The sequence below is a fragment of the Glycine max genome, chromosome 16, assembly GCF_000004515.6.
Source record: "Glycine max cultivar Williams 82 chromosome 16, Glycine_max_v4.0, whole genome shotgun sequence".
NCBI lineage: Eukaryota > Viridiplantae > Streptophyta > Magnoliopsida > Fabales > Fabaceae > Glycine > Glycine max.
In genome coordinates this window covers 1-12,707 of record NC_038252.2, presented here as the reverse complement: position 1 = coordinate 12,707, position 12,707 = coordinate 1, and the positions used below count along the sequence as shown (strand labels likewise).

The following is a 12,707-nucleotide window of genomic DNA, read 5'->3' as shown; positions in this document are numbered from 1 at the left end:
AATTAAAAAGTCATTTTATTTTTAGCACACTTGATTAAAGATTGCTATCTTCGTGACAAGCGTATGGGGTGCTAACACCTTTTCCGCGTGTAAACGACTTCCGAATCTTTTTTTTTCAAATCGTAGACCATTTCTCACCCTTTTTGGTTTTGCTGACATTTTCCTTAAATAGACGTTGGTGACGACTCCCACAGTTTTTCTTTTGGAACAACTTCTTTTTATCGTCGTCTCTTTGTGACCCCATTGCGACATGAGGGTTTATGGTTTAGGATTTTGGATTTATGGTTGATGGTCTAAGGTCTAGGGTCTATGCTCTAGGGCCTAGGGTCTGAGATTTAGGGTTGAGGGTTCTCAAATCGTAGATCATTTCTTATTCTTTTTTATTTTTTCAACAATTTACTTAAATAAATGTTAATGGCGACTCCCCAATTTTCCTTTTTGGGAACACTTCTTTTTTATCTTTTTTTATCATCGTCTCGTTGTGGCCTACATTGCGACATCAAGGTGGAGGGTGGAGGGTAGAGGGTGGAGGGTTGAGGGTGCAGGGTGTAGGGTCCAAGGTCCAGGGTCTAGGGTCCAAAGTCTATGGTCTGGGGTCTAGGGTTGAGGTTTCATGGTTCAAGGTTTAAGGTCTATGGTTAAAGGTCTGTGGTCTAGGGTTTAGGGTTTTTCGTGTCTAGTAATATCTCTTTCACAATATATATAAGAAAAGTGAAGATCTTAAGCATAAAAAATCAAACAAATTCAATAAAAAAAGCAATTGTGTATCTCACCGTTAGTTTTTTTTGTATTTCACCTTTTTTTATCTATCTATGGTGGGAGACCTTTCAATGTTTCCCATCATTGCATTCACATTGTTTGGAAGTTAGAGTAAATATACCCGCGTGTGTTTTGTCAAGTTCACTACCCAACATTTTTGAAATGCATAACTTGCAACGAAAAAAAACTCCACTTCACAAAGAAAATCGGGGAGGGGGAGGGGATAATACAACACTCGATGTCAAAAAGTGAAGCACTGGCAGTGTGATCTCAAGTTTTCAGGTTCTTGCTCCCAATTGTAGTTGAATCAGACTGAAACTAGTTGTGGAGGCCATCTTCCAACTTTAACTAAGATCTTTATTTATACAAAAATACACAACAAATAATAAGATAAGAACATGTCAAGAGTAACATACACATCCAATAATTATGAGGAACATAGAAGTAAAATGGAATTTACAAGAAACATAATTCAATTAATATGGCGCATTGTACGAAACAAGCAAAACCATAGTCATTATATAGAGCCCTCCTTTTTCATGAGCAAAACAAGTTAAAAGAAGCATGATTCGGTAATGTTTATATTATATGAATTATGAAACTTAACAAAATAAGAACTAAAATAAGTTGAATATAATCCAAGAAATAAACCGCACATCATGTTTTCCAACCTGGATATTCTCTAATATACACCAATATATCGTGTAGTTGCCTAACATTATAATCCAAAAATAAGTCATGCAAGTTTCACTAAAATTTGACATCATAATTATCCATAATAATTTAACATAAATCTTCCATCAAGTTACGTAAATTGAGATAGTATTTCCATAGATAAAGTATCTCATTTTCATATAAAATATATAAACAGTCATCATTACCTCATCAAATGCATCGGTGTCAATGTAATATAAGTGGATTCAATCCATCAATCCTTGTTGTCGTATAGACATATACATATATTCCCCTCTAAGGTGCATCTAAACTGACAAGAGTAAACCATTAGAGCGTAATTAACAAGTTCTCACTAGGGAGCTGTCCAAACTAGGTTCTATAATCTTCAAGATAAACTCATGTTGTTCAACCAATTTTATCCACCAAGTTTGCAGGGGGAATGTTAAACATACTCGTATAGTAGAGTAAGCTAGTTAACAGTTTAGCTAGAGAAGCTATTAGCTTCTATTGAAACCCTTTCTACTTGTTCTTCGAAGTTAGTTAGTTGTAATGGCTTCTTTAAAGTTAGCTAGCTATTGCAACCATTTTCTACCTGTGCACCAGACTCTAGATGTAATAACTTATTGAGTATTTTACCATATACAAATATAAAGTTTACATAGACTTTCTCAGAGATTACTTTCTCGCAATTTCCCACATTTTTATTTTATTGCTCACATCAATATTCTTTTACTTTTGTAAAAAAAACATGTGCCTTGTTAACTAGAATTCAAAGTAAAATATGAAACTCTTAAATTGTTGAATATCCCTTTATTACCTATTAGAGTAGAAAAGTATAATTACTCATTTTATGTTTTTTTTAATTACTGATAGTTAGTTTTGTTAGTTCACTCAACTGTCGTAAGGTAAGTTGATAGTTACTAATGTTAGTTGTAATAATTGTCTAACTCTAGTATAAATACTAGAGATGTATCTACTTAGGATTTGGGGTTTATCAATTTAGGGGTTTTGGGCCTGGGGTGTAGTGTGTAGGGCTTATGATGTATGAATTAGGATTTATGATGTTTAGGATTGTAGGTGTTTATGGTTTAGGTTTTGGGGTGTTCAGGGTTTGAGGTTTAAGGGGTTTAGGATTTGGGGGTGTTCAAGGTTCAGGGTTACAAGGGCTTAGGATTTTGGATTTTTAGTGTTTAGGTTTCAAGGTTTGGGGCTCTAGGGTTTTGGTTTTATGATTTTGTATTTAATACAAAAAGGTATATAATAATTTATTTATTATTCATATTTGACTCTTGTTTGAAGGCTTGGTCATGATATTTATTGCATTGCCTTTTTTACCACACATTAGTAGAATATTTAAGTTTATCTTGTATCACATAATTGATTATGCTAGATAATATCTAACATAGGCAATATTTTTTACTACATAACTCAAGTCATGGTTCGAAATATTGAATAAGAAAAATAAAAATCAGTCTAATAAAAACACACGATCACATATCTTTCAAATGTTTATATATGTCAACACTTATAAGATAAGAAAATATTAAATGTTAAATTATAAAAATAAATATAATTAAAAAAATATAAAAACTTTCACAAAGCAAAAACAATGAGAAAAAAAGACTAAGTTATGCATGAAAAAATAGTATAACACGATTTGAAAAAAAACATCAAATTTAAAAAAATAATAAATAATCCTCAAATTCATCTCACATTTTTTAATGATAATAATAATAATAATAATAATAATAATAATAATAATAATAATAATAGTAGGTAGGTAATATAAAGAGTACAAGAATTGTCACCAATTAAAATAATTACATACAGTATAATGAATTGAAAATATAATTATTAATTAAGGTATCATGTATTTTTATTTTAGTATTTAAATGGATTGATTGATTCAATAAAAGATTATTTTAACAGAATGATAAATAAATCGTAACATTTATTATTTTGAATTAACTAATTAAAGTAAAATCAATGATATTTAATTAATATTGAATGAATATGAAGTTATTATATGATATTTTCTTATCAATGGAATCATAGTAAAATAGTAAATTATTTTCATAAAAACTTTTTTTAAGTGTTTAACAGAGTTTATGAAAATTATTATAATTTATTTATTCACAAGTTCTAAACTGTTTGTGTGGGAGACTCTTCCATAAGTAAAATTTATGAATAATTCTCACTTAGCAAGAGCTTATTGAATTAAGCTATTTACCCAACACCCAACAACATCTACAGTCTTTTTTGTTTATTTTGTCCTCCTTGTCTTGTCATACTCATATTATGTCCTTCAAATGAACAGGTATGCTTCATTTGCAAGAAAAAGCAGTTTAGGTGTTTTAGGTGTAAAGTAACTTTCCATAGTAAATGTTCACCAGGTCAGATTCAATGTTGCAACTAAAAGATCATCCTGGGCATACTGTTTGCTGGAGGCATCCTTCTGATTGGCGCTTGGATAGGAAGGTCAATTTTTTCTTTTCACCAGAATGTTTTATTGTTATTGTTTATTGATTATACTGCAAATTGTTGTATGCCCTTCCATTAGATTCTCACCCACATTCAAATTCAGTTATTTGTTGTGCTAGGGATATCTAATTTTTGTTTATTTCTTTACCTTGTGATTTCTTTCCTTTTATAAGCTTATTTGATGATGTTTGATGGTTACATCAACTTAGTTGTCACATCTGCAATATGCAATATGCTTCATAAGGTTTTACTACTTCTAATTGGATTGATATATTTGTAGAATATTTCTCACTAGATTTAGATGTCTCTTTTGAAAGTTATATTTTTTTATTGGTTTTTTTCATTGATTAGGTTACATAAGATGCAGTATCCTACATGTTTTCTTGTTATGTTGTGAAACTACTATATTTAATAAAATTAAAATTAGTGTAGCCCTTTTAGAATGCTAAGTAAAAGAACTTAAACCTTCAAAAATTACATTTTAAAATTTTAATTAAAAAATATCACATAGGTCTTTAATTATCCAAACCTAATTCTGGATAAAAAACTAGTAAATTATAATTTTATAGGGGTTAAAAATAGACAAAAAAAAAGATAAAAAATAAATTTGAACTTTAGTAATTTTAGAAGGATGAAAAAATATTTTAGCATTTTATTTATAAAATAAAACCACAAAAAATGAATAAATAAAGTCAATATCTCAACTATATGTGAATTATATATATATATATATATATATATATATATATATATATATATATATATATATTTATATTTATAATTATAATTGACTATAAAAAATCTTTAAATATGTAAAGTAAGAAAAATAATTTTTTAATTATCTAAAAATTTGTAAAAATATTCATAATGGTTGGTTAACTATTTCAAATAATATGAATGTTAATTGCACTTCATCTATAAGACACTCTTTTTAACATTCTCTTTACAATTATTAAAATTTATTGAAAATTAATAATTTTGATAAGAACTAACCTTACTAATATTTTTTATACAGTTTAAAAATTAATAATATATAAATAACAATTAGGGTGGATATGAATTCTCTTTTTTCATAGATTTCTCCATGGGTTGATATAGTTGACAACACATTCTGTGAGATTGTCATTCTTTTAATACTTGTTTGTGTTGATCCTTTTGTAGGCTTAATTTGGGTTATGTGGTATTGTTGTTCCAATGTTTGAAGATGTTTATTTGGGGCATTGATGATCTTTATCCGTTGGCTGTTATCTTAACATTCTCTCTGCATATTTTCTTTCTATCTCTATCTCTAATGGTGTTTTAACTTATAATTATATTATTTTTTCACCTTTAGTGTTATTATATAATTTTATTATTTGGTTTTCCTGTTTATTCTCTATTTTTATCAAGAGTTCCGTCTACTAAGTTACTTAAGTTGAAGGCAAGGTATAAATTCTTCCTTCTCTAAATTTGTTTTATTGTGATAACATGCAAAGCATAGGAACCTAAATAAGAAAAGAATTTTTGGATCGGCATTGGCTTCTTATGAGACACTTTTATCAAATGTGCATTAGTAAAAAGTAAAAACCAATTATTTGTGGTTCTTTCTATCAATTGTTAAATTGCAACCATTTTATAACAATATACTATAATATGGTTATGGCATTGTGTAATTCTCATGGATGCTGCAGTGATAGCAAGAGGTATGGTGGGGAAAGCAGTACTTATTCTTTCTTTTTAACACAACAGATTCTGATTCTTTAGACTTCAGTGACTATTCCGTTGCATTGAGTGTTCTTTAAATGTGGTTACTACAAGTGTTCTTATATCTTTCGCAAACTCAAACCCATGACTTGAATAAGATCTCTTTGATTGAACACTTCTACCAAATTTTGTGACAGACTCTGCTGTGAACAAACTATTTTGGTTTTCTTTGGTAGCCTGGCTATTTAGAGTCTCATTCTTTGTTTTCTTCTTTTTCTCCAATTATTTCATCTGTTTCCTTGTCTGTTCTCTCTATTTTTTTCTATATTCTGTAAGAGATACTCACTTCTTTGTTTTTTGTGTTTATCAATTCCTATGTGTTCTAAGTCTCTATTTCTCTTTGTTCTCTGTTTTGTTCTTTTTGATTCAGGATTAGTCGTTCTCTGAAAGGGTTTGGGGTTTGAGGTTCAGGGTTTTGGGTTAAATTTATAATTTTCACACAATTATTAAAGAGTAAGATATATCTTTGTTCACAGTGAGATTTTTATTAAGTTTTCGGTATATTTTGATTTTTTTTAAGAGAATAGTTTTTTAGTAGGAAGAAGACCTTTTTTGGTGAATACTAACACCTTTATAATTACTACTTCCATCAAATAATAATTATCTATAAAAGCTACACCAGTTTAACTCAATCATAATTTAGTTTTTAATTATTATTTATTTATTAGTCCATAACACATAATTATTAGAGAGTAAAATATATCTTTGTTATAGTAAGATTTTTATTAAGTCTTTGGTGTATTTTAATTTTTTTTAAAGAGAACAATTTTTTTAGTATGAATTTAGTGAGTGGATATTAATCCCTTTATAATCACTATTTTAATCCAATAGAAGTTATCTGTAAAAATTACTCTAATTTAACTCAATCATAATTTAATTCTTATTTATTTATTAGTTCCTAAAATCATGAATATTAATTCTTAAATTTTATATAATAAAGAAATCAAATAATGAAGTGTGTATGCATACACATACAGAATACGGATCCATTTCGTTCCAATACTTGCCTCTTTCTTTTCTTTACCTGCTACTTCTTATTGTTCTGTTCTTGCTACATTTTGGCGCATTTTAGCATCAAACCACCATACCCTAAAAAAGCATTATCCTCCTTCTTTGTTCTTTGCTTTTCTCTTTTCTCTTTCCCTCTTCAACAATAATAATGACAATCATTTTCATCTTCTTCTCCCTCTGAAAACACACCCTCTTTACAGATCCTGTTATTTCTCTCTCTCTCCACAATTTGTTTTCTTTCTTTCTTTGTAGCTACCAAAACAGTTTGCTCAATATTTATAGAGACAGAGGGAAAGCGGCTTCTAAAGGTTTCAGCTTTAGATCTGAGAGAGCTAAGGTTGTTTGAAGCAATGGAGACACCCCATGTCTCTTGGTCTTTCACATGAGATGAAAGTTTCTTGCTTTCTTCTTCTTTGACCCTTCTTAGTCTTTCTTGTTCTTGTTCTTGTTCTTCTTCTTCTACCACCTTACTTGGTAACTTTCAATTAAAGTACTACCTCTGAAAGATGGTCTCATATTTTTGGTAACAATGCTGGCCATTGGGGGACATGGCACTAGTATCCGCACAAGCTCTACTTGCACTGCTTTGCTCAGAGAACTTGAGGTCTTTCTCTTTCTTTGGTGTTTCAGAATTCTAGGTTTTGAGGAATTTGTTGGGTGCAAAAATGAAGATATGGGGTGTTTCTTTTTCTTAATGAAGAGTCTGCTTGTGATGATTTGTTCATGATATGCCTACTCCTTTATTTTCTTTTCTTCATCATCTTCTTGTTCTTGGCTATTCTCTACCCAATGATGTCTTCTTTCTCCTCGGGTCAACTTTTTGTCTGTTCACTGTGTCAAAAGAAAAAAAAAGCACTGATAGGGTCTCTGTAGGTTATTTTATTATAGGGCGAAAGGGGCATTGTCTTTCTTCATTAGATTGATTACCTGAGTTGAAAAGGTCTTTTTTTCCCAGCTTTTTTATCTTTTATTTTTTCCTTGTTTTTGGTCTAAAGTTTGATGGGTTTTTTACTGTATAATTTTTAAAATTCACTGGTATTTAATGTGGGGTTATTTAACTACTTTGACTACATGACCAAGGTATTTAGCTTTTACATCCAAAACAACACTAGTTTTGACAACAGGAAATAAAAATCTGTGTGCTATTTTTAGAGGTTATTGAGATTTGGGATTTTAGTACCTTTGTGAATGCTGCTGGTAGTGGTTGATAGGTTGCAACTAGCAAGCTTGAGTCATCCTTAAGTTCAACTTTGCGAGGCTGATAATAGTTGTATTGATTTAGTGGTTCCAGTTTTCAAAATTAAGTTGAAGGTTTATAATTTGTAGTTTCTAAAGTAAGCATTAGAAATTAGAAAAAACTGTCTTTATCTATTTTAATCCCAGTTGTTGTAGTTGAATAAATTGGTTAAACTGTTGTATATGTCTTTGCAGTTCCCATTTTTGCATTTAGGTGATAAAGAATTTATTCATTTGAGTTGCACAGCTTTACCAGTACCAACAGTCCAACACCATCAGGCCCGACTAACCTGGAAGGTGTGCAGTTGTTCTTTTTATTATTGTTGTTGGAGACAAGTGATTTGCTTATCTCCATTTTTTGGTTAGTTAGGAAATATGGGAATCTGTGAATTAGGGATTGAGAAATGTTTTATGATAGTTTTGGTTTGCCTGTTATGTTTCCTAAAGACAAATGATACTATTTAACCAATCAGATAGGAGCCTTGCTAAAGTATATTTCATTTACAATATCTCTATATGCCCCATGTAGTTCCTTTTTGGACTATGGTGGTGTAAATTCTATTCTGATTGGATCGTCCAATTAGGCCAAGGGTTTTATTTATGCTTTACAGCATAATTTGTGTCTGTACAATGCAAAGTTGTAAACTAATTTTATTTTATTTTTTTGGTTTTGCTTAGTTCTTTACCATGGTTACTGCTGGAACCAAAAAGCCTCAAGTTTCAGTACCTACACCACCACCACCACCTTGGAAAATCAATTTGCAGAAATATGCTGAATCCCGTGCTCTCGAACTCCATAGTCTTCAATCTATCATAGAAAATAGAGTAAACAGTGATTATAGGTCTCAAAAGAACAAGAGAAGAAGGACAACTGTGTTTGATAACCAAATTGCAAGAAAAGGGTGCAGAAGAAAGAGGCAGAAACTGGGAATAATTGATAAAGCCCTTGCCAAATCAGGTTTGGAGGAGAATCACCAAAAGAAGCTTCCTCGGTGTGTTCATCGGAGATATGAACTAAAGAAAAACCCAGAGAATGGTTTTTGCACTTCTGGGGATGTAACCAAGAGGCTGAGAACTCATGTTTGGCATGCAAAGTGGTTTGCTATGACCAAGCTTTGGGGTTACCACCTTCCTTTGTGTCTTCAATGAAGGTAGGTCTTTTTGGGTAAAATTAAAAGCTTATGAAAGAGTCTATGGGGGAAGTTGAAGCAACAAGCTTGTGAATGTTTAAACATTCCCTTGGAAACACTAACAAGGATTGTGCATGTGCTTACGCAGGGGTAAAGGTTCGAGGGCGCTCTTGAAAAAGGCTCAAACAAGGGGTGCTTGTACATGATGCAAGCTATTATACTGCCCTCCAATTGGAGGGTCCAGAGGTAGTTTATTTTAGTTTTAGTTTTAGCTTTTTTGTTGGAATTTTCTTCTTTTTCATTGTTATACATCTGAGTCTAAAAGACACACTAAACTGATGTTCTGATTCAAACATATTGAAATGCATGTATCAAATAATTATTGTGGGCTCTCAGTCCGAAAAAGTAATGGTTTAATTTTATTTGTTTTATTTAAGGCTCTCTTGTATACAGGATTCATTAATGTCTGTATTAAGAATGGTGCTGGAACCCTATCCGGCAACAACACCACATCCTGGAAATCATGATGACTCTGTTCTTTACAGTGTAACCTATGGAAGAGCAATGGTAGATGTCCTGTTGCTGACTCCAGTAACTGCTTGGTTGGTTTGGTTAAACTAAACTAATTTTTCTTTCTTGACAGCTGCATCAATGTGGAGCACTGGTTTCTCAGCCAATTGCTCCTGTAACCTACATGTAGCAACCAAGTTCCCAACAAAATATGAGTACAGAGCTAGATGGAAGAAATCGTTGTACTTAGTTTGGACAACATGACATTGGTAATGATTCAAACAAACATGGTGTGGAGTTAAGTGAAAAATCAGGCAAAATGAAGCACAATTATTCATTTAGACGCCTATGGGTGTGGATAAATTCTTCTGCCTTTGAAGAAGGATACGAGAATCTACAAATTTCCTGCCAGAAAGAGGTTCACTTTCTTCTTTAGATTCTTCTATGGACCTTCGTATTGTATTTGCTTTTTCGTAGATTGGGTTATAAACCCAAAATCAGAGTCTGAAAGTTTAGATAGAAAGGACTGAGAAATGATATTTGTGTCAATAATAGAAGTACAAACAAGAGGATTCTCCTTCCGAATGAAGCTAATGTTCTTTTCCTAGATGCTAAGTGACAATGCAGAACGATTGATCTTATACTTCCTTTGTACTATTTAAGCTAGACAGCAGACTAATTCAGTAACTAACTGCTGTTAAACCAACCCTAACTGATTATACATCTACTCTAACTACTTTGGCCTATTTTTGTTTATTTTTATGTCATGGCCTTCATGAGTCTATCAATATGTATACTTGCTAAACATAAAAACAGGGAGAAATTTGTGAAACCAATTCTCCCATAGGTTAATGCTACAAGTAATCTCACTTTACTGTTGCATTGTCTTTCATTGTGTATTTGAAAGACTTTCATGTCAGTGTCATATTTCATTATAACAATGAGCATGATTGGATGGTGGGATCTAATATGGATTTATATTTGAGCTGACAGTGTAAAGATTCAGATGATCATAGGTCCATCTGTCTCACTAGCTTGTTATTATTTCTTTAAAGATGTAACTTAGTATGAAATGTTTTTTGTCTGAAATCACAATTAATATTAATCCTGCTAGAAAACTGCTTAAATGTTAAGGTTGAGAAAATGTTATTTTTCAGATAAATATTCTTGTCAGATGAATCGTCACTAATTTGGTTGGTGTTGCTTGGCCAAGGTTTTAATTTCCCTGCTGAAGTTGAAGAATAAAACTGTAAGCTATATATACACTCTCTCAATATATGCTTTGTTTTATTCAGATGGAGAAGAGGGTCATCTCAATTAATTGCTTTTCCCTTGAGGGTCAACTTGCAAAATTAGAATTAATTGGATTAGGGACATTTCAACTTCTTCAAAAAGTATTGCATGCTGTTGGAAGGTTTGTTATTTAAATTAGACAAAACATTTCCGCCTTTTTTTAAACATTAATGATCTGAAATGGCATATTTTTCTTCATGGCATTACAATATTTTAGAGAATTATTGGCAATTGAAGAAACATGTGCCTATCGAAGAAGAGTTTGTTTCTCAGATCAGAAATTCATCCATACTGAGAAATGAGGATTATTTTTCTTCATGTGCTATGCTATCTCTTAATGTCAAGGATCCTCGAGAATTGCCATGGAAGAAGACTGTTGTTCTAGTGGAGTCCATTTCAACTAAGACTCCGAGTGATGCAGAAGAAAAGAAATACAAAGAGGTTGCTGAATTGGGAGGAATATTGGAAGAGAATAGAGATTTATCTTCATTATCAAGGTCTAAACTTGTAGACAGCCAGTTTGATATTGATGGATCTATGGTATGCTACCACCAGAGGGTTGAGGCCTCTAGTGGAAGACAGTTATCTTTCTAAGGAGAAACACCATGAACGTATGGTTAATTTCTGCCTTGATGATATACATTCTGGAGAGGCCAACTCTTCAACTAAGGTGCAGTGCTCGAGATGTTGCCCTATTCTTCTTTTAAAAAATGATATGAAGGAATTGACTATAGGGTAACTTCTTTAATCTATTTTTCCTTTTAATTTGTTTGAAATTACTAATGTTGTTGATGAACTCTATCTATTAGTATTGATTAGCATGTATTCTTGAAAACAAATGATAGGTATTTGTGATGACCTACTTAAGATATACAAGAACAATAATAATCATAATTTATGTTTTAATTCCCTGCTTAGATTGAACATGATTCCTTGCAATGCATGAAGCCATGAAGTATTTATGTCAAAACCTTCCTTATTATGTGCTGTATGATAAATGCTTCTGCGATTGTCTTCTAGATGGTCTGTTATACTTCCCTTAAGCTGGGTCAAAGCCTTCTGGATTCCTCTCATCTCTAATGGGGGTTTGGGGGATGGGGGGTTTAGGATTTGGGGTGCATTCCTCTCATCTCTAATGGGGGTTGGGGGTGCATTCCTCTCATCTCTAATGGGGGTTGGGGGTTTAGGATTGGGGGTGGCGGGATGGGGGTGGGGGGATGGGGATTGGGGATTGGGGTATAGGGATTGGGGATTGGGGATTAGGGTTTGGGGTTTGGGGTTTGTTGGGGTTTATTAGGGTTTAGGGTTTAGGGTTTAGGGTTTAGGGTTTAGGGTTTAGGGTTTAGGGTTTAGGGTTTAGGGTTTAGGGTTTAGGGTTTAGGGTTTAGGGTTTAGGGTTTAGGGTTTAGGGTTTAGGGTTTAGGGTTTAGGGTTTAGGGTTTAGGGTTTAGGGTTTAGGGTGTAGGGTGTAGGGTTTAGGGTGTAGGGTGTAGGGTGTAGGGTGTAGGGTGTAGGGTGTAGGGTGTAGGGTGTAGGGTGTAGGGTGTAGGGTTTAGGGTTTAGGGTTTAGGGTTTAGGGTTTAGGGTGTAGGGTGTAGGGTGTAGGGTGTAGGGTGTAGGGTTTAGGGTTTAGGGTTTAGGGTTTAGGGTTTAGGGTGTAGGGTGTAGGGTGTAGGGTGTAGGGTTTAGGGTTTAGGGTGTAGGGTTTAGGGTTTAGGGGTTAGGGTTTAGGGGTTAGGGTTTAGGGGTTTAGGGGTTTAGGGGTTAGGGTTTAGGGTTTAGGGTTTAGGGTTTAGGGTTTAGGGTTTAGGGTTTAGGGTTTAGGGTTTAGGGTTTAGGGTTTAGGGTTTAGGGTTTAGGGTTTAGGGT

General features: G+C 32.7%; 1 pseudogene; it reads left to right on the top strand.

Moving 5' to 3' along the window:
- The first annotated feature begins 6,655 nt into the window (after window positions 1-6,655).
- Window positions 6,656-11,614, top strand: LOC100796106 (uncharacterized protein C05D11.9-like; annotated as a pseudogene).
- The last annotated feature ends 1,093 nt before the right edge of the window (window positions 11,615-12,707 follow it).